The 23,098-nt window shown below is 38.8% G+C and overlaps 1 protein-coding gene and 1 non-coding gene across 4 annotated transcripts in view; one reads left to right on the top strand and one right to left on the bottom strand.

Moving 5' to 3' along the window:
* The window catches only part of PTPRM (protein tyrosine phosphatase receptor type M), a 946,104-nt gene that overhangs the window by 767,012 nt on the left and 155,994 nt on the right, over positions 1–23,098 (bottom strand). The window lies entirely within an intron of this gene.
* On the top strand, positions 9,530–9,636 carry LOC126086388 (U6 spliceosomal RNA). The gene has a single exon (XR_007519480.1). It is a non-coding gene; the product is annotated as a U6 spliceosomal RNA (small nuclear RNA).

Genomic DNA, 23,098 nt, shown 5'->3' on the forward strand with positions numbered 1-23,098 from the left:
TAAATAAACAGCATCCAAACTGGTAAGGAAGAAGTAAAAGTACCCCTACTTGCAGATATATAATCATATATACAGAAAACCCCAAAGAATCCACAAGAAAACTACTGGAACTAATAGATCTCAGCAAACTATCAGGATACAAGATAAGCATAAAAAATCAGTTGGATTCCTCTATACCAACAAATAGAACTTTGAAGAGGAAATCACCAAATTAATACCATTTGCAATAGCCCCAAAGAAGATAAAATACTTAGGGATAAATCTAACCAGAGACATAAAAGACCTATACAAAGAAAACTACAAGACATTACTGCAAGAAACCAAAAGAGACCTACATAAGTGGAAAAACACACCATGCTCATAGGTAGGGAGGCTCAACATTGTGAAAATGTCAGTTCTACCCAAAGTGATATACAAATACACTGCAACTTCGATCCACATTTTAACGACTTTTTTAAAGAGATGGAGAAACGAATCCCCAAATTCATATAGAAAGGAAAGAAGCCCAGGATAAGTAAAACATTACTGAAAAAGAAGAACAAAGTGAGAGGCCTCACATTACCTGATTTTGGAACCTATTATACTGCCACAGTAATCAGAACAACCTGGTAGTGGTACAACAACAGATACACAGACCAATGGAACAGAATTGAGAATCCAGAAGTAAATTCATCCACCTTTGAGCAGCTGATATTTGACAAAGGCCCAAATTCAGTTAAATGGGGAAAAGACAGCCTTTTTAACAAACGGTGCTGGCATAACTGGATACCCATCTGCAAAAAAAAAAAGAAACAAGACCCATGCCTCACACCATGCACAAAAACTAACTCAAAATGGATCAAAGACCTAAATATAAAACCTAAAATGATAAACATCATAGAAGAAAAAAATAGAAACAACACTAGGAGCCCGAATACATGGCATAAACAGAATACAAACCGTAACTAACAATGCACAAACACCAGAAGAGAAACTAGATAACTGGGAGCTTCTGAAAATCAAACACTTATACTCATCAAATGACTTAACCAAGAGAGTAAAAAGAAAAAGCTACAGATTGGGGAAAAAAATTTGACTGAGACATATCTGATAAGGGTCTAGTCTTTAAAATCTACAACACACTGCAACACCTCAAAACAAAAGGACAAGCAACTCAATTAAAAAATGGGCAAAGGATACGAACACGTGCTTCACCAAAAAAGACATTCAGGTAGCTAACAGATACACGAGGAAATGCTCACATCATCAGCCATTAGAGAAATGCAAATCAAAATTACAATGAGATATCATCTCACCCCAATAAGGCTGACATTAATCCAAAAAACACAAAATAATTAATGTTGGAGAGGTTGTGAGACTGGAACACTTGCACACTGCTGGAGGGAAGGTAAAATGGTACAACCACTTAGGAAATTGATTTGGTGCCTCCTTAAAAAACTAGAAATAGAAGTACTATATGATCCAGTTATCCCACTCCTTAGAATATATCCTAGAAAAATAAGAGCCATCACATGAATAGATATATGCACACCCATGTTTGTTCATTCCAGCACTGTTTACAACCGCAAAAATATGGAAACAACCTAGGTGCCCATCAACAGATCAAAGGATAAACAAATTATCGTACATATACACAATGGAATACTACGTGATGATAAAGAACAAGAAGAATATGCTTACATGCTTGTGTTATACTGCAACAGTTCCTATGTATGAAGCTGGCTGTCTCAGATGCCCCCATGAAAGTTCGTTGGAAACACCAAAGCCCAGGTCTTATCCCCAGAAATTCTGATTCAATGGTTCATATATGGGCCCAAAGTCTACATTGTCAGTAAGTTCCCCAAGAGTTTCTGAAGATGAGGTGGCTTAAAGAAGCCGTGTTCCCTACTGGTCTGAGCTACAGTGAATCTCCTCTCTGGAGGTTAAAGGTTACTATGGCACCAGAAGAGGCACTCAGAACAGGCATTCCACAGCATACCGAATAAATCCACTGTTGCCTTGAGGAACCACGGATCTGGCAGGAGAGAGGGGAAGCCTGAAGATGCACTTTACAACATATCAAAACCTCAAAAAAAAAAAAAAATCCTCTATATTTATGGCCTATGTCTTTTGTGCATAGGTCTATTTATTCATGGGCACTTTTAGCAATGAGAGGGCATGAACCTAGAAATCCTTCTCAGAGTATGACAACAGAGTTTTCATTGAATTGTACCACTCATTTCAAACAACAGGCATCAAAGTAACAGAAAATGAATAGAGAGGCTCAAAATAAATGCCCTCAACAGAAGGTTCTAGGACATTTACAAAGTACTTTCAATCTTGAGGCTCATGATAGAAAAAAAAAAGGCTAAGGGAGAATTCATTGACTGTAAAGATGGGCTGAACGTGAGATGGAGAGTCAGGGTAACAGTCTGTCTTTAACGGCAGCCTTGGGCACAAACGGCAGCCTTGCCATGGCACCATAAACCTTTACATTCAAATGTAGTGGTACACTTCGCCCTTCAAAAACAAAAAACTCAGTTGCAAAAACCTTGCATTTTAAAAATGTACACGTTGTCACAACTGTCAATTCATACCACCTGAAGCTGTGCTAACCTTGATAGCAAGCCCTTTAATAAGTTCTAGCACGTGAGTGATAGGTATACCCACCACTCCCCACTACCTGCTTTTCAGCCACTCCACTACTTCTGGCTTCTTCAAAGAACATACGTCAAGTCTGCAGTTTATAGTACATCATTTCATCACACTAAAGCTGTTTTTTAAAACGAGGCAGGGATTAGAATAAATCTCAATGCAGTCCATTTTACCAAATGTTCACAGTCCTAATAATGCAGAAAATCAAACCTATCAACTTCAGCTACATGATTTAATCTTGAAATCTGAAGATTCAGCTAATGTAAAAATATTAAAGTTGCCTCTACTGACTTGGCAGATGATGGTAGTTCTGCACCTCAATATCTACTCTCCCTATCTTCCTTAGTAATACAACCCTTGATTTTAGTTGGAATCATGGACACTCAGAATATAGACTGCATTTTCTTGTCTTCCTTACAGCAAGAAGTTTTTCATTGGTCAAATTACCAATGAAACTGAAGCTTAAGTGGAAGTTTCCAGGAACTACCTTTTAAGCCAGCTCATACTGGCCATGTCTCCCTTCGCCACTTCTCTTCTTCATCCCTCCTCCTTTATGCTAGCTAAAATTAGGATGTGATGGCTGGAGCTTAAGCAGCCATTTTGAGCCCTGAGTTGCCCCATTAGGATAGAAGGGGCAAGAGTGAAGGAATTGTCACAACAACCATGGACTACTTATTTCTGCATTCCTCTCACTTGAAAGAAAAATAAAAATCTACTTGATTACATAATTCTTATTTGGTGTTTTCCATCACCTTGGGCTAGATCTAAACCTAACTAATACATAAGGTTTTATATCAATAATTTCCATCAAGGTTTTAAAAAGTGTTTTCTTACTGCATTTTCTTGCTCTTGTAGACGTACAAATCACCCAAGATGGCAAAATATAGCAAAATCCAGGAATAAATTTTTGGCTGGCTTACAAGTGTCAAGAAGGCTAATGAGAGGCAAGAACACTGAGAGATTTCCATCCTATACCCACCAAACACTAAACCCACTGCCGGCGAGTTGATTCTGACTCATAGCAACCTACAGGACAGAGCAGAACTGTCCAGGGTTTCCAAGGCTATAAATCTTGGCAGAAGCAGATTGTCACATCTTCCTCCCACAGAGCTGCCGCTGGTAGTCTCGAACCACTGACCTTTCAGTTAGCAGTCAAGTGCTTTGACCACTGCACCACCAGGGCCCCTTTCCCCAAATATTTCCTCTCTTACCCCAAAGTTGGTGAAATCAAGTATTCAGAATTAGTTATTATTTCTCACCATGATCATCACTCCCCTCTCCCTTAAATCCTCAAACATACTAACAAGACTTGAGGTTTGCAAGATCCATGTAGAATCTACAGATAAACACGCATGTATGGTGAGGATTACAAGAAAAGCTGCTTCTGAGAATCTGGAAACCGCATGCCCATCTGGCACTACTGCAGACGTTTGGACGGCTTTCTTCTGACACTCGTTTACCTCTTGCTGTGTGTCAATTCTGACTCATGGTGACTCCATGTGTGTCAGAGGAGAGCTGTGCTTCACAGGGTTTTCAATGGCTAATTTTACAGAAGATGACTAGGCCTTTCTTCTGAGGCACCTCTGGGTGAACTGGAACCTCCACTTTTCAGTTAGCAGTGAGTATGCTAACCATCTGCACCACCCAGTGACCATTTACCTTTTGGGCCCAGCTTTCTTAGTTATAAACTAATGGAATGGACTAGATCTTTAGATGTCCTTCTAATTCTAGGATTCTAGGTCCTAAAATGATATCTCTTGACATGTCTAAGGAAACCCTGGTGCCATAGTGGTTAAGAGCTATGGCTGCTAACCAAAAGTTCGGCAGTTCAAATCCTCCAGGTACTCCTTGGAAACCCTATGCGGCAGTTCTACTCTGTTCTTTAGGGTCACTATGAGTCAGACAATATTGACTCAACAGCAAATCGGTATGGTTTTTTTTTTTTTTTTTAACGTGTCTTAAAGGGCTCCAAATTGATAGTGCAATTCCAAATAAGTATCATTTGTTTGGTATTTATATTTAAGAATAAGAATAAGCTACTATTTCTTTTTATATTTATATTTAACAACAATCTACTGTTCTTATACAACTGTACCCTAAGAATACATTTCCATCACTACACTACTAAGTTGATATTCGCTCTTATTGCTAAAGAGCCCTGGTGGTGCAGTGGGTTAAGAGCTTGGCTGCTAACCAAAAGAACAGCAGTTAGAATCCACCAGTCACTCCTTGAAAACACCACGGGGTAGTTCTACTCTGTCCTACAGGGTCGCTATGAGTCAGATCAACTTGACGGTAACAGGTTTGGTTTTCTTACTGCTAAGAACAAATTTTGGAGGGAATTTAGGGCCATAAAGATTTTGAAAAGGATTTATTAGATATTGAATGTTCTGGAACAAGTTTCAAAATCATAAATTGATAAACATAAAGCAATAGCTTAATGAGGAAGTTATTCTCTTTTAGAGTGTGTAAATCCTGTAAGCTAAAAGTTGTTAAATACAACTTAATTCACTCTGGAGTACAGTTAAGTAGATATGATGGATGGCAGGTTGTCTTGATCGTTTCTGTTTGTTAAATGATGATAGATCACTGCTGAATTTCCAGGCAGAGTCTGTGTTTGAACTCTCTGTCTTCATCAAGAACTTCCAATCAACTACTGTTCTAAATCTGTCTCCATCAGAACGAGACACTTCACAATTATGATAGAGGGGAAGGCCAGAAACCTTGCAGGAGTCCCTCGGTATTGTGTGTGACGTGAAGTACAATCAACATGTCAAACTACCTCCACAAATTTGCAGTGTGTTGGACTTCTAAGAAAGCTTTCTAAGCAATCCCCTACCCACCTGAACATAAAAAAGGCTTCTGGCTCCAGAACTACTTGTCTTTAGGGAAGGGATCTACCATGAGGCACTGGTATATGAATTTTGCACTTCATATTTCCAGTTTCCGGAGCAATACAGCAATCACAGGGTAATGACTTTTAACTACTTGTTCCAAATTTGAATGAAGAGTCATAGAAAACAGTCAAACTGAGGATAAACCGAAAACAATCCTTTTGACTTTAGGTAACAACGCAGGCTTTTGTTTCTAACTACGTGTGGTGTGAGGCAGTAAGAACATTTCTCTGTCGCCCCATGAAAACACTGATCTGTAACTTGGGGAGGTGATGCAGGGACTCTATAAAATACAGGAAGATGTTCTGGGGACAAGAAGCAATGACTGGCAGGTAAACACTCAAAAACCTTAAGAACATAATTCATGTCCCAAATTTTAAAAGAAGTTTTTAACAGAAAAAGTGAATGTGCCCTGGGGACAAACTCTCAAAAACCTAGGAATAAAGATTCTTTAAAATTATCATTTTTTCCAGCATGATATTGAGAGTGCACTTCAGCTTACAATGGTCCATCTTGGCCCTGGAAACGCTGGTGGTGCAGTGGTTAAGAGCTACGGCTGCTAACCAAAAAGTCGGCAGTTCAAATCCACCAGGAAACCCTATGGGACAGTTCTACTCTGTCCTATAGGGCTGCTATGAGTCAGAATCAACTAGACAGCAACAGGTTTGGGCTTTTTGGTTTATCTTGGCCCTTGTAAAACAGGGCCATGCCATCAAGTAGATTCTAACTCATAGCAACTCCATGTGACAAAGAACTGCCCTACAGGGTTTTCTTGGCTTTAAGCTTTATGGAAGAGATCATCAGATCTTTCTCCCACAGAGCCATCAGATGGATTCAAACCACCAACCTTTTGGTTAGCAGTCAAACATTTTACCTATGTTACTCCACCAGGGCTCCCTGTTTTATTATGTAACTGCCAGATATGTCTAATAACAGGAGTTCCCACACCTACACAACCCAAGAGAGGCTCCAGGCATGATAAAGTTTGAGGGTCAAAGCAGAATTCTTCCATAAATACTTGATACCTGGACGGTATTTCATACAAACATTAAAGTATATTTAGAATTCTTCCATAAGTACTTGATACCTGGAAGTATTTCATACAAACATTAAAGTATATTTAGAGTATATACTTTTCACTCATAGACTAGGCTACAGACAATTTCAACACAGAATGTCCAAAAGTTTGATTTTAATTCATTATTTCAATACTGATAAAAATAAAAATGAGACTATTTAAATGTAGGTTAGATTTATATGTTTCCGTATGTTTAAGAAATCCTCAAAATTAGAGGTTTTAAAGCAAAATGAAAGTAACCATTGAGGGTAATTTAAATGATAAACTCAAATGTATTCTTTAGAATGGTAAGGAACACACACCTAAAATTGGTTTTAGAACTGCCAGTGTGGCGAGAAAAACTAAGAGGCCAAGAATGTTTTCATTCCCTACTTACATAAATGTGATAATTCCCTTTTGACATGGACTCTACCTTGACTACATTCTTTTAAATGTTTTTGATTATTTACCTTCTTTTAGCCTTGCTACAAACAAAATAAACGCTATTTTTAAATAGAAGTTCTGTCTCCAGCAGAAAATCCAAAGAATAAAGGACAAATGGGGAAATAGATAGCCTCCCAGTCAGGGTCTAGCCAAGCATTTTCCATACTTACACCGAGATGCACACACACTTCACCACAGGGAGACCCACAGGATCTGATCGAGGCACACAGCCATCCTTGTCAAAAAGTTAGTGAAGTGAGGCGCAGTTCTCCATTCTCTGAGGTACAACCAAGGCCAAGGGGTTTCATTCAGGAGTACCTCACAGAGAAGCTGGAGGGAAACTCATTTTCCATAAGATCAATAGCTGGTTTCTTTTGACATTTTTTATTTTTTCTACTTGTGAAAATATATTAAGTTGAAGTAGGGTTCACAAATAATCGAGGACACATATAAAATTATTCCTATTTTTATCAATTAGAGAGATGCTACCATTTTGTATTTCATGTACTTCTGAAGAACCAGACTAACTCAGCAGGTTGAAACACTGTAACACGAGCCGCACGTCACCCTCTCAAATACCAACGGATCTGAGTGTTACTGACCATCTCTTACGATGGTGCAAGAGAGCTGGCACTAGAAGAATCGGAAGCAGCAGCAGGAAACCTTCAAAAGAAAACACCTGGGCACTAGAGACCAGAAGATTTGAGTTCTAATTCCAAGTTTGTTATTCATACTTACTGATTCTGTGACATTGAGCAAAATACTTAAAACTCTGAGGCCCTTTGATTTCACTGCCTATAACATCAAAATGATCATACAGTGCTACTTGGGGGGATTACATGAGATAACATCTCTCTCTAAGATGCCTGGTCCCAGTGCCTGCACACAGTAGGTCACTCTAACTAGTAGGTATATATTTCAGCCACTTAACATAATTCTTTGGGGTTACATGTCTCACAAGAGAACTTGGAGCAAAGATGCAAATGCTTAACAAAGCACACAGGAAAACCTATTTATCCATTCTCAAGATAGTCTGGAAATAAAGCCAAACACATACTCATTTTCCCACATCCAAATTGGGGATAAATGATAATTTGACTGTTTATTTGGACTTCTGTATCTGTAGAACAGCTTTCCAACATAAATTCAAATTTGACACGCTGTTGGCTTGCCACAAGAAATCAGTTACTTGGCTGCCTCTCAAAAGGCTTTACTAAATACAGCTGGGAAACTGAACTGCTAAAAAGACAGTCAGTACCCACAGCTAAGCAGAAAACTCTTCTGAGTATCCAACTGGACACATTAAGGACTAATACTAAAAATGGCATATTTTTCTTACAAGTGAAAATAATTTATTAAAGAAAACCAACCTTTCAAGGTTAAAAGTATTTCTTTGCTGAAAGAATAAATTAAAAATATAAACTCAAAATGTGTTCACACACAAAACTGGCCTTTCTCAGATGCACCGTGGCCTGCGTATGTTAAAAGTGGGCGTGGAAGAGGACAGTCTTAAGTGTTACTTGGTCCATAGTCCCTTCTAGTCAAGAGCTCCTTCTGTCATATCTCTGGCCAGTGATCACCCAGCCTCTACTTAATGCTGTCAGTCACGGGGAATGCATTATTTTTCAAATCTCCCATTCCATTGTTGTACAGCTCTACTTGGTAGAATGTTCCTCCTTAAAAATAAAACCAGCCAAAAACCCCACACAACAACAGCAAGAAAAACAAACTCAAAACCTACAATCACGCTTGTCCTGCCACTGACTTACATAAAATGACTTACTAAGAAGCCCAGGCCTTTTTACGTAACTGTTGCCAAAGTTGATCTCCACTAACCTTCATTACATACTGATTCTCCTTAAACTAAACGCAAGGCTTAACATGCCTTTGGTCCATTACTCCAAGGTAGAATATAACAGTTCGCTCCTTTGGCAAAACGACTCTTCAGCTTTGCATTAAAAAATCATAAAATTTAGGCTGAACCAACAAAAAGGTAGTGTCAGGTTCAAAGGATGTGACACCCGCACATACCCACACTAGTGATGCCACACGAGACATTCAGTTTGGATGGAGCCCCACTCTGCAATGAGGCACAACGGCTGGCTTCCAGAGAACAGCCATTCCTGCTCTTGGTGGGAGCCTGAAGGAGGCCAAAATATGAGACTCATCAGGGAGCTATGTATATTTAGTTTGATTAGTATGTTAAGAAGGGAGGTAAAAATATGTAATTCATTTCTTCAAAAACCTCTACTGAAGACCTCCTAGATCCCAGCACTACACAGGTCACAGATGAGTAACCTTCAAATATTTAAAGGGCTATTTTTTTTATAAGGGCTAAAAAATTAAAAACAAAATGATACTCTGGACAACCCACACGATTGGAAAAAAGATTTTAAAATAGTATACCTGATAAACATCTGACTTATAGCCAGAATATATAAAGAAGTCTTAAAGCTCAATAATAAAAAATAAATAACCTAAATAAAAAACGGGCAAATGGGTGCTCGCTTCAGCAGCACATATACTAAAATTGGAACAATACAGAGAAGACTAGCATGGCCCCTGCGCAAGGACAACACTCAAATTCGTGAAGCATTCCGTATTTTTTCTTATTCAACATTGTGCTGGAGGTCCTACCCAGAGCAATTAGGCTAGACAAAGAAATAAAGGGCATCCAGATTGGCAAGGAAGAAGTAAAAGTATCTCTATTTGCAGATGACATGATCTTATACACAGAAAAACCTAAGGATTCCTCAAGAAAACTAGTGAAACTAATAGAAGAGTTCGGCAGAGTATCGGGATACAAGATAAACATACAAAAATCAGTTGGATTCCTCTACACCAACAAAAAGAACACCCAGGAGGAAATCACCAAATCAATACCATTTACAGTAGCCCCCAAGAAGATAAGATACTTAGAAATAACTCTTACCAGATATGTAAAAGACTTATACAAAGAGAACTACAAAACACTTCTGTAAAAAACCAAAAGAGACCTACGTAAGTGGAAAAACATACGTTGCTCATGGATAGGAAGACTTAACATTGTAAAAATGTCTATTCTACCAGAAGCAATTTATACATTTAATGCAATTCCGATCCAAATTCCAACAACATTTTTTAATGAGATGGAGAAACAAACCACCAACTTCATATGGAAGGGAAAGAGGCCCCAAATGAGTAAAGCATTACCGAAAAAGAAGAACAAAGTGGGAGCCCTCATTCTACCTGATTTTAGAACCTAATATACCGCCAGAGTACTCAAAACAGCCTGGTACTGGTACAACAACATAGACCAATGGAGCAGAATTGAGAATCCAGACATAAATCCATCCACATATGAGCAGTTGATATTTGACAAAGGCCCCAAAGCAGTTAAATGGCAAAAAGACAGTCTTTTTAACAAATGGTGCTGGCATAACTGGATATCCAGTTTCAACAAAATGAAACAAGACCCATACCTCACACCATGCACAAAAACGAGCTCAAAATGGATCAAAGACCTAAATATAAAATCTGAAATGATAAAGATCATGGAAGAAAAAATAAAGACAACATTAGGAGCCCTAATACATGGCATAAACAGTACACGAAACATTACTAACGATGCAGAAGAAAAACTAGATAACTGGGAGCTCCTAAAAACCAAACACTTATGCTCATCCAAAGACTTCACCAAGAGAGTAAAAAGATTACCTGCAGACTGGGAAAAAAAAATTAGCTATGACATTTCCAGTCAGCACCTGATCTCTAAAATCTACATGATACTGCAAAAACTCTACTACAAAAAGACAAATAACCCAATTAAAAAATGGGCAAAAGATATGAACAGACACTTCACTAAAGAAAACATTCAGGTAGCTAACATGAGGAAATGCTCACGATCATTAGCCATTAGAGAAATGCAAATCAAAACTACAATGAGATTCCATCTCACTCCAACAAGGCTGGCATTAATCCAAAAAACACAAAACAATAAACGTTGGAGAGGGTGTAGAGAGACTGGAACACTTATACGCTGCTGATGGGAATGTAAAATGGTACAACCACTGTAGAAATCGATTTGGCTCTTCCTTCAAAAGCTAGAAATAGAACTACCATATACGATTCAGCAATCCCATTCCTTGGAATATATCCTAGAGAAATGAGAGCCTTTACACGAACAGATATATGCACACTCATGTTCATTGCAGCACTGTTTACAACAGCAAAAAGATGGCAGCAACCAAGGTGCCCATCAACGGATGAATGGATAAATAAATAATGGTATATTCACACGGTGGAATACTGCAAATCGATAAAGAACAGTGATGAATCTGAAACATTTCATAACATGGAGGAATCTGGAAGGAATTATGCTGAGTGAAATTAGTCAGTTGCAAAAGTACAAATATTGTCTAAGACCACTATTATAAGAACTAGAGAAACAGTTTAAACAGAGAAGAAAATATTCTTTGTTGGTTACGAGAAGGGGGAAAGAGGGAAGGTGGGAGAGGGGCATTCACTAATTACATAGCAGATAAGAACTGCTTTAGGTGACGGGAAAGACAGTACACAATAGAGGCAAGGTCAGCACAACTGGACTAAACCAAAAGCAAAGAAGTTTCCTGAATAAACTGAGTGCTTCGAAGGCCAGCATAGCAGGGGCGAGGGGTTGGGGACCACGGTTTCAGGGGACATCTAAGTCAACTGGCATAATAAAATCTATTAGGGAAACATTCTGCATCCCACTTTGGAGAGTGGCGTCTGGGGGTCTTAAATGATAGCAAGTGGCCACCTAAGATGCATATATTGATCTCAACCTACCTGGATCAAAGGAGAATGAAGAACACCAAGGACAAAAAGTAATTACAAGCCGAAGAGACCGAAAGAGCCGCATATACCAGAGACTACATCAGCCTGAGACCGGAACAACTAGAGGGTGCCCGGCTACAACCGATGACTGCCCTGTCAGGGAACACAACAGAGAACCCCTGAGGGAGCAGGAGAGCAGTGGGGTGGAGACCCCAAATTCTTGTAAAAAGTCCAGACTTAATGGTCAGACTGAGACTAGAAGGACCCCCGTAGTCACGGCACCCAGACCGTCTGTTGGCCCAGGACAGGAACAATTCCCAAAGCCAACTCTTCAGACAGGGATTGGACTGGACAATGCGCTGGAGAGGGATGCTGGTGAGGAGTGAGCACTTGAGACTATCTTTGCATCTCCTGCCTGGAGGGGAGATGAGAGGGTAGAGGGGATTAGAAGCTGGCGAAATGGACAGGAACAGAGAGTGGAGGGAGGGAGCGGGCTGTCTCATTAGGGGGAGAGCAATTGGGAATATGTAGCAAGGTGTATATAGGTTTTTGTGTGAAAGACTGACTTGATTTTTAATCTTTCATTTAAAGCACAATAAAATTTTTTTAAAAAAGAAAAGAGAAGCTAACTATAGAGGCTACAGCCTACATCTGTGCAATTTAAGTTTTAAAGCATTTGATAAAAATTCAGTCTCTGTACTACGTAACTTGTTTCTTTTCTCTCTCTGGAGGTCAAGAGAAGCAACAGAGAGCTAATCTAATCCTATTTGAAATAATCTCCACCAGTTTCAACATTCATTATGCTCTCATTGTAAAAATTTTAATGTTAAAAGCTCAGGGCATGCAACAGCAAGTTGAAAGCTTTAATTCAGGAGGAGGAGGGACCACCTTAACCCAATAATATGAAAGCCTTTTTAACAAAGGATGTTATTCTCTTGAAGTAGTAATCTATAGCAAATTACACAAAAAGAATTTGATTATAGTTTTGAATCTTTTAGAAAAGGATAATTTAATATGAAGTTAAAAGCTGATTCATTTTTGCAAAGATTCTTCTGTCTGTTACTCTTTATGAATTGTCCATTGAGTTGATATAAAGTGAAAACACAGACTGGAAAACATTATTTGGTTACAATTAAGGCTCTCAATATACGGTACTGTAAGTCGGATATACTACCAAATATATATATTCTCTATCTATGTCTAATTTGTATTTCCATACTCCAGACATTCTCTTTATTTAAAAGCTTTACTGTGTGTTTTCTGAAAGTCAGCTCAAGAGCTGAATAAAGCAGTTAGTTAAAAATAATCACAAACACTTTTAAATAGTATATTCTACAAAATTCTACTGTGAAATTAATTCTTAATAGAATACTGGAAAGGGTCAACAGGTACATGGCATCAAATGTGGGATCATTCTGTAATAGAATATTGTAGTAGCTAGGATGTTAAAAACCATCTAGTAATAAATTCAACCTTCTTACATAACAGAAAAAATTGACCTCAAGGAGGTTAAACGATTATCCAAGCCACACGTCCAGTTATTGATAAGCCGAAAATCCTTTTGGTCTTCCCAGTACAGTGTCAACTCCACTATATCTGCTTCTCTCTCTACAGCACACCTTACTTAGAGTTAAACAGTATATTTTCAGATAGCTGGCACTATATGTCAATTTATATCTTGATTAAAGAGGTGAATGAAATTCCCTTACATCACGCTAAAAGAGCCTGCAGTTGATTAAAAACATGTTTTCCTCTCCTTCACAATTGTGACTTATAATACAAAGCTAAAAGGGTGGACTCAAGTAATTAATAATGCTTTATGTTTTCCATAAAGAGGTATGAAAGGTCTCTCCCACATGAGGTAGATTTTTAAAAAGTGATTCCACAATTAATCTCCATAAAGTCATTAAGCATCAAAACATTCCAAATACCAATGTTCTAAAAATGATTGCCTTTAAAGTCAATTTTTGAAATGGTTCTATTCCCACTCTCCCCTTATCCAATCTCGAAGTATTTTTACATGACCAGTATTTTACATGGCTAGCCACAAAAACTATACATATATATATATGTTTGTTTGTTTTGTTTTTTGTTAGATACCTTCGAGCTGGTTCCAACTCACAGCGGCCCCGCGTACAACAGAAGGAAACACTGCCCAGCCCTGCATCATCCTCACAACTGTGCTGTGTTTGAGCCAGTTGTTGCAGTTGCTGTGTCAATCCACGTCCTTGAGGGTCTTCCTCTTTTTTCATGACCCTCTACTTTACCAAGCATGATGTCCTTCTCCAGGGACTGATCACTCCTGATAATATGTCCAAAGTACATGAGACAAAGTCTCACCATCTTCGCTTCCAAGGATAGCTCTGGCTGTACTTCTTCCAAAACAGACTTGTTAGGTTTTCCTACAGTCCATGGTGTACTCAACATACTTCACCAACATTGTAATTCAAAGGCATCAACTTTTCTAAGGTCTTTCTTATTCATTGCCCAGCTTTCACATGCATATGAGGCGACTGAAAATATCATGGCTTGTGTTCCCAAAAACCCAACCAAACCCGTTGCCATCAAGTTGATTCCGTCATAGAGACCCTATAGGACAGAGTAGAAATGCCCCATATGGTTTCCAAGGAGCACCTGGTGGATTTGAACTGCCAACCTTTTTTGGTTAGCAGCCGTAGCTCTTAACCACTATGCTACCAGGGTTTTCCATGGCTACCAGGGTTTTCCATGGCTTGGGTTAGGCACACCTTAATCCTCAAAGTGACATCTTTGCTTCTCAACACTTCGAAAAGGTCTTTGGCAGCAGATTTGCCCAATGCAGTACATTGTTTTATATAATATATATATACAGAAACCCTGCTGGCGCAGTGGTTAAGTGCTACGGCTGCTAATCAAAGGGTCGGCAGTTTGAATTCATCAAGCAGTCCTTGGAAACTCTATGCGGCAGTTCTACCCTGTCCTATAGGGTCGCTATGAGTCGGAATCGACTCGACGGCACTGGATTTGGTTTTGGTTTTGGATACACACACACACACACACACACCTCCTAGGAAAGTTAAAAGTCAAAAAGGCTAATGATTTATAGATCATTTCCATAATTTTCTTTTCTGTTTTAAATCTTAACTCATCTCTGATACTATCAAAATTCTCAATATGTTCAGTATCTGTTTCCAAGTTAATCCCCATCACGATGGTAGAAACGACTTTCCTTACTGGCAAGAACAAGAGTGTGGGTTGCACGTTATTCCACTGGGACAGTCAGTTTCCCTATACCAGAATCTTGGCCTCTATTCCCTTTTAAAGTATCTTCTATTTGAAATGGACACCTCTCCTGAGCCATTTTAAAATTAAAAAAAAAAAAAAAACCCTGCTCCCTAAACAATAACCCCTTTTATTTTCTCTCTCTGGACATTTCTTGCACCCTTGTGGCCATACGGATGATCGCAATATGTCATTCTTGGATAACCTGGACCAAACCGATGTTACCTGGTTGTCTACGGAGAAAGACAGAAAAACGCTTACAGGAGTAGAATTATAATTGGTCTATTAAACAAGATAGCATAATTAAACAAGATTCATACATTACATACTGAATAATCAACATAATTCTTTTTTATACTTCAAACTTTTAAAGAAATTTCAAGGAAAAAAAGAATATTATTTCCTGGAATTAAAAGTTTAGAAATAACTTCATCTTAATCCTTTAAATCAATGAAAAAACTATGAACCAGACACAGTTGATTGGATTCTACCAATCACCAAAACTATTAATCTCTGCATATGTTAATAATTGCATTGTAACAGTTTTCTTTCTTTTTTCTAAAAATCATAAGCTAACTTTAGTAAAATAAGAAAATAGACAATGAAGAACAACATTTTAAAACCACAAACCACACAATACCAACAACCCAGGTACAACCACTCTTAAAACACTGATATAGAGATATATTTTTAGATATTTTTCTAGGTATAAATGATCATTTGTTTTATAAAAATGGACCACATTATTCATATTTTGTATGTACTTTTTCATTTAATATATTTATTTCCCCAAACCAACCCACTGCTGTCAAGTCAGTTCTGACTAGTAGTGACCCCGCAGGGTTTCCAAGGCTATCAACTTTTACAGAAGGAGACTGCACATCTTTCTCCCGCACAGCCACTGGTGGTTTCAAACAGTTGAACGCTTTGGCTTAGCAGTCGAACACTTTAACCACTGCACCATTAAGGCTCCTACTTCATGTCACTTAATGTATTTTTCTTGTCAATTGATATTTTATTTAATATTTTTAGTGACCATATAGTATTCCATTATACAGATTTAATAATCTGTTTCACCAATTGCTCCACGTTGGACTTTATTTTCAACTTTGAGCTCTTAAAAACAATGAGATGAACAACTTGGTAGCTAAGTATTTAAATATATTACAATTATTTCTTTAGAATATATTCCATAAGTAAAACTGCAGATTCAAAGACCGCACAATTTAAAGTCTTTGCTACATTATTCTCTAGAACTATGAACTCACTGCGATACTGTATACATCCCCAGATTCTTCTCAACATGATTTTCTACTATGTTTTTCAACCTTTCTCAGTTTGATGAAAGACCAAAAATGAGTAAATGACTGTTATTAAAATTTGTAACCCTGTAGTTATTAGTGGGATTGAATATTTGTGTTCACTGTATATTTGTATTTTTATTTTGACAATCCAACCCACATTTCTGTTCATGTCTAAAAATAAATTAATTTTATCATTAACCCTGAGTAATAATTCAGCTTGGTATACAATTCTACATGAACACTTATTGTCTCTTAGCACTTTAAATCCCAATATCTTCTGGCATCTACTGCTACTGACGAAAAGTCTGCTGGCCAACCTGGCTGTCATTTTTCTGGTAAGTAATATGTCCATTCTCTTTGAAAGCTCTTAATAGTCTCCCTTTTGATATGCTTTATAAAATTTTACCATAAGCTCATCCTTATAATAAATTATAATCTTCTGGGGTTCTGGGAGGCATTCTTTTGGAATGATTTTATGGTTGCCTTTACTTCTGACTGTGATTAAGGAGTTCATATTAGTTTCATAGTCCAGGGACTCCAAGGTAAGATTAGAACTCAGTTCGAAAACCATGCACTTCACAGTTTGGGAGATCTCATACCCCATGGTTTATCTTGTTTATATTCACTGTTTAGGACCCTAGCTTCTGTGTCTCATCCTTTAGCCACTAGGTAGAGTTTGCCAACTGAACCACCCTTTTCTGGCTGTTGGATTTATTCAGTTAGCCTAATTCCTGCTCGTTCTCCTGTGTTTCTGTAAGACATTTAAACCTCAGCACATAAAGGGTATATCTGCACCATGTGTCATCACCAGCCATGTAGATTCAATTCCTACTCACCACTTCATTTTTGGCACCTGGAAATATTCTTTCCTTATTTTCAATTTCAGCTATGTATTTATCTTTGTAAAATACTTTTATTAAAGTTAGAATGGAAGGATAAGGGACCTTCCACATTAATTCACACTGATGGCATATTCTACTCTATACATTTTTCAGAAGCCAAATTTGTGACACTTCAAAAATTCCTCAAGTCCTCATTATACTATTTCATTACAAAGACAGTGTAATAGAGTGATCTATGACAACAAGTGCACTGAAGTATAATGATGAAGCTTGGTCAATTACATAACCGTATAGAAGTAGCTTGACCTTACCTCACACAATTCATAAAGAGCAATTCCAGATAGATTTCAAATATAAATGTGAAAGATCAAACAATAACGATTTTATAGGAAAACACAGGACAGTATCTTGGTGATCCTGGCATAGGCAAATAGTCTTAAACATGCCACAGAAAATATTAACTATTAAGGGCCCTACTGATAAATTAGACTATATTAAAACTAAGACCTTGTTTCTTTTTATCATAAGAGAGAATGAAAAGCCAACCTAGCAAGTAGAGAAATATATTTGCAGTAGGTATATCTGACGAAGGACTTTCAATGAGAATTTTAAAAACTACCACAAATGAGTATTTAAAAGACAAATAAAATGGAAATATATTTAAAATTCTTAAATGTACCCTTCACAAAAATGCAAATAACCAATAATACATGAAAAGGTGAATTTCTTCAGTCACAAGAAACTGTAAATCACCACCAGAACTCCAACAATACTATACACCCACAAGAATGAATAAAATGAAAAAGACAAACCAAGTGTTAGCGAGTATATGGAAAAGCCAAGACACTAATACTTCTCAGGGAGTGTAGACTGATAGAATCACACTGGAAAATGGTTTGTGTCCACCAAAGCTAAGCATATGCATATTCTGTGACCCATTATTTCCACTGGTACCTATATACCTATTTCAAAAATAATGGTACTAAGGTTTTAGAAGCCTGATATAGGTAATATATTTTAGACAACTCTCCCATAAAATGTATAAAATGTAAAGTGTTTGTACTTAGTTTCAGTCATCCAAGACAATTTTACTCATGTGATACATACCCTTCCTTTTATCATGATGCTGGACAGATAAGGTATTTATAGGAATTATGAAACACTTACTGAATTCAACTAGGTGAAGCAGGGGAATCCCGGAATTAAGATGATGAGTAAACTGATCCAAAACGTATTCCTCAGAACTGCTGTTACATAAAGAAAGTTAAGTTAAAGAACCTTCAAGTCTTGGGTCATTTAAGAGTGGACTCACATTTCAGATAGATATCCGGTGGCAGCTGGAAAGACAGAGCATGCACACATTTTCCAGCTTAACCTCTGCAGTTGACTTCCCAACATCAACAAACAAGGCATCGAGGAAAACAAAGATTACTACTTATCCTCAACCTGCCCAGGCAACACCCTGCCGCAGCCACCTTGTGTAAGTAGATACTCAGAGCTATAAGGTATACACCAAATCATCAGTTCTTTTGCAGGGAATTCTAATCCTATTCTGTAGAGAAGCTAAACTCTAAACAAATCAAAGTTGCAAAACAGAAAAATAGGCAATCAACATTAAAAAGTAGGAATGCAAATGAATAAAGTGTTAGGTGATGTTCAAATCCATTAATCTGAGAAATGCAAATAAACCCCCCTTGGAAACCCTATGGGGCAGTCCTACTCTGTCCTATAGGGTCGCTATGAGTTGGAATTGACTCCAGGCAACAGGTTTTATTTATTTATTTTTTTTTCACGAACCCGCCCCAAGAACAAAATTTCTGTGATAGATGCAGTCTGATTCAGTGCTCCGATTTCTCTGGACACATTCCATCATTCCACAACTACTTATCTCTATGTTCATAAATAGTGAACACTGAGGCTCTTGAGCCTTCCCACACACCAGACTGTGTAGGAGCACCACTTCTTGTCTTACTTTAATGCTTAGTCACAAGTTTTTTCAATGATCAGATTACTTGAAAGCAACAAACAATATGCACAAGAAACACTGGTAGGGAAAAAGTAAAGGAGAGGAAAGGAGGAGGGAAAGGAAGCAGCAGGAAGCAAGAAAGAAGGGACCACAGAAAAATATGCCCACTGTCAGGTATGGCAAAATACCCACAACTTCAGATACCCCCATACCACAGGCTACAGGTTCTGATTTAGTGTCTATTGCCAACAGTGAACTCCTAGGATCAGAAGATCTTAACAACCCTCTCTTGCTACAGCATTACATATAACTTCCAAACCAAACTAAACCTGTTGCCATCAAGTCAATTCCAACTCATAGCAACCCTGTAGGACAGAGCAGAACTGCCCCATAGGCTTTCCAAGGAGCACCTAATGGATTCAAACTGCCAACCTTTTGGTTAGCAGCCATAGCCCATAACTACTGCACCACCATGGTTTCCACATATAACTTAGACACGTGAAAATATTCATAGATTCTGTGACTGACTGTGTTATATATATACATATTACTATGTATTTCTAGGAAATGTTGGTGCCATAGTGTTTAAGTGCTACAGCTGCTAAAAGGCTGGCAGTTTAAATCCACCAGGCACTCCCTGGAAACTCTATGGGGTTAGAAATATATACTCTGTGTATGTGTGTGTGTATCTCACAGATACCACTAAGGCATTTGGTGATCAGCACATTCTAAGACTGCAAAAGAGTAATTCAGAAATAAGAACGTTTGGAAATGAGTTGTATTAGTCATCTACTGCTGCTATAACAGAAATACCACAAGTGGATGGCTTCAACAAACAGAAGTTTATTCTCTCACAGTCCAGTAGGCTAGAAGTCTAGGTTTAGGGTACCAGCTCTAGCAGAAGGCTCTCTCTGTCGGCTCTGGAGGGGGGTCCTTGTCATCAATCTTCCCCTGCTCTAGGAGCTTCTCTCCACAGGAACCCCGGGTCCAAAGGATGTACTCTGCTCCCAGTGCTGGCTCTCTGCTCACTTCTCTCTTTTATATCTCAAAAGAGATTGGCTTAAGACACTACTTGACATTGTAGTTTCCATCTGCCACTCATCCATCTCATTACATCATAGTGACAGGATTTACAACACACAGGGAAATCCCATCAGATGACAGAATGGTAGACAATCATACAATACTGGGAATCATGACCTAGCCAAGTCGACAGGCATTTTGGGGGGACACAATCAATCCATGATACAAGTCAAGGCAAAGATTCAAGGAATGAGTAAAAAACTTCAAATCAACACCATTGCATAGCTCATTTTGTAAAACTCTACGCATCTGAAGACAAAGATGTGCTGGTAATGCCGCGAGAACACAACAGTGGCAAACGTCGCATCTGTCCCTCCAGGGTCATCCACAGACCACTTTTCAACCTACTTGCAGGAAACCCACTGCACTAAAACACACTTCTAAAAATGAGGAATTCGCTTAAGGTAGCCTTATGTAATCAGTATTCATGACTGACGAATCTTACTCCTCTTTTAAGGGCAAGTTCACCTTAGTCACGCATTAACTCCATACATAATGGCTGCACCCCTGCAGCGTTGAAGACCTGAGAATACACAGCAGACCAAGACAAACCCCTACCCTCGAGGAGTTCAGAGGATACATGGTATCCCCATCACTGGAGTATGCAGTGGGCACTAGAGATGCCTGAGAAAGGAAGATCCATCACCTAGAAGCTAGAGCTTGAAGCCTTGGCCCAAATTTTTTTAGTACTTTGTTTTTGTTGTTGTTGTTGAGAATATACACAGCAGAACATACACCAAATCAACAACCTGTACATGTACAATTTAGTGATGTTAATTACATTCTTCAAGTTGTGCAAACATTCCCATTCCCCTTTTCTGAATTGTTTCTCTCCCATTAACATAACCTCGCTGCACCCTTAGTTTCCTGTCTTTCAAGGTGCTGATGTCAATCTGATCCCACATAGACAGATCTTAAAAGAGCGCAATGCTCAAGGCAGATAGTCTTTCATAATTAAGCTAAACTACTGTTTGGTTTAAAAAAGACTTGAGGGGATATTTTTGGTTTAAGGTTTAGGTTTAAAGATTATCTCTGGGCAATAGTTCAGGGGTTCATCCAGCATCCATGGCTCCAGAAAGTCCGGAGTAGTGAGAATTTAAAATTCTGTTCTACGTTTCCCCCCTTTTGGTTCTTCTATAGAATCTTTTATCAAAATTTCAGTAATGGTAGCCAGGCACCATCCAGTTCTTCTGGTCTCATGGCAAAGGAGGCAATTGTTCGTGGTCATAATTGGCCACACATCTATTTCCTCTTCCTGTTCCTGACTCTCCTTCTTCTTCTGTTGCTCCAGGTGAACAGACTCCAAATGTTGTGGCTTGGATGGCCATTTACAAGCCTTGGCCTTAATTTTGATGGATAAGAGGGAATCACTAGCAGACAAAGGGGGAAGGAAGGACGGAAGGCAAGTATCAGAAGGGTGAACATCACGACCTGCTGCAGGTATGGTGCAGAGTGTGAATGTGGAAGGGACAATAGCAAGCTGCAGGGGTCTTTCCAAGAAGTTGGAGTTCTATGGTAAGTAAGGGATGCTATGCACATTGCATGGATAATGGTTAACATGGCAGATGGTTTGGAGTGAAAGGAGACTAAAAACAAAGGACCGGACAGAGCTGACTTCAAAGGCCCAGGTCGGATGAGGGCCCACCCCGAGGCTGGAGCCTTGGGGATGCTGGAGAAAAGAGTCAGGAAATGAGACTAGCACAGGACTCATGGGAAAGGGGACAGGGAGGAGCAGCTGTCTCAGTGCGAATTTGTAAATGGGATTTCAGCACAGGGTTAGGGAAAGAGAGACCACAGGCAGGGTTTTGGTGATAGTTTGCTGTTATTCTTTTGGAGGTGAGCGTGGGAGGTGATGAGACCTTGTTTTAGACGACTTAAGTTTGTCCAATAAGCACATCAAACCAATCGGCTCTTCCATGATGTGGCTTTACTTGTGTGCACCTCTGCCTTACACTTATGAAATGTTTGCTGACATTCATTAACATGTCAACCACCCTCACTACAACAGAACTAAAAGATGGGAGGTTCTTATTCACCTTTCTGTCTCCAGCACGCAGCACAGAGTGGCCCAGAATAGAAATTAAGAGAGTTTTCTGGGAACCTTTATTTCCTGCATTCCATCAAAAGCTATCTGTCATGAGTTTTAAAGGCCTATGTCTTCCCTCCCACCCCCATTCCTGTGCAGGGACATAGGCCGGGGTGAGGCCATCTAGTTGTACGTGAGGAGGCTGGGGCAACCCCTCTGAATTACCATTTAAATAAACTGAATGGCAAGATGATTAGAATTACACTATTAATAAAAATTGAACCTTTTATAGTCTGATAAGGACTAGCACAACATCCTCTATTCAACCGCAGTCCCGTCTGCGAAGGAAAAGAGCGAATCGTGAGTCAGCATTGTGCCAACACAGTTTACAGTCACACCGTGGTGTTCCCTTACTGCCCTACTTCATAAGACCCTTGTTAGGACACTCCTGAACCCTGCGTGATGATCAAGCTTTCAGTAAGATTCACCATGCAGAGGGCCCTCCATTTCTGCTTATCTTGTTTGATTGTTAATAAAATCTTTAATCTTTTTCTAGGATTCAGAGGACATTAAAGAAAAAAAAATTCAACAGGACCTTAATGAAGGGGTACATTTTAATTCTGCCAAGTAACCAGGTACCTGTGTACCCAGAAACCCTCCAGACAGGCGACGTTCACGACTTTGGAAATCTCTAGCAAGCTGCTCCATCAAGCTAAACTAAAATCAGCTCTAGGAAGAAAATGTGTTAGTAGTGATCCTTTGCAGGATTTTATTCATCTCCCATCATACTAAC

Source organism: Elephas maximus, chromosome 11 (genome assembly GCF_024166365.1).
Source record: "Elephas maximus indicus isolate mEleMax1 chromosome 11, mEleMax1 primary haplotype, whole genome shotgun sequence".
NCBI classification, from domain to species: domain Eukaryota; kingdom Metazoa; phylum Chordata; class Mammalia; order Proboscidea; family Elephantidae; genus Elephas; species Elephas maximus.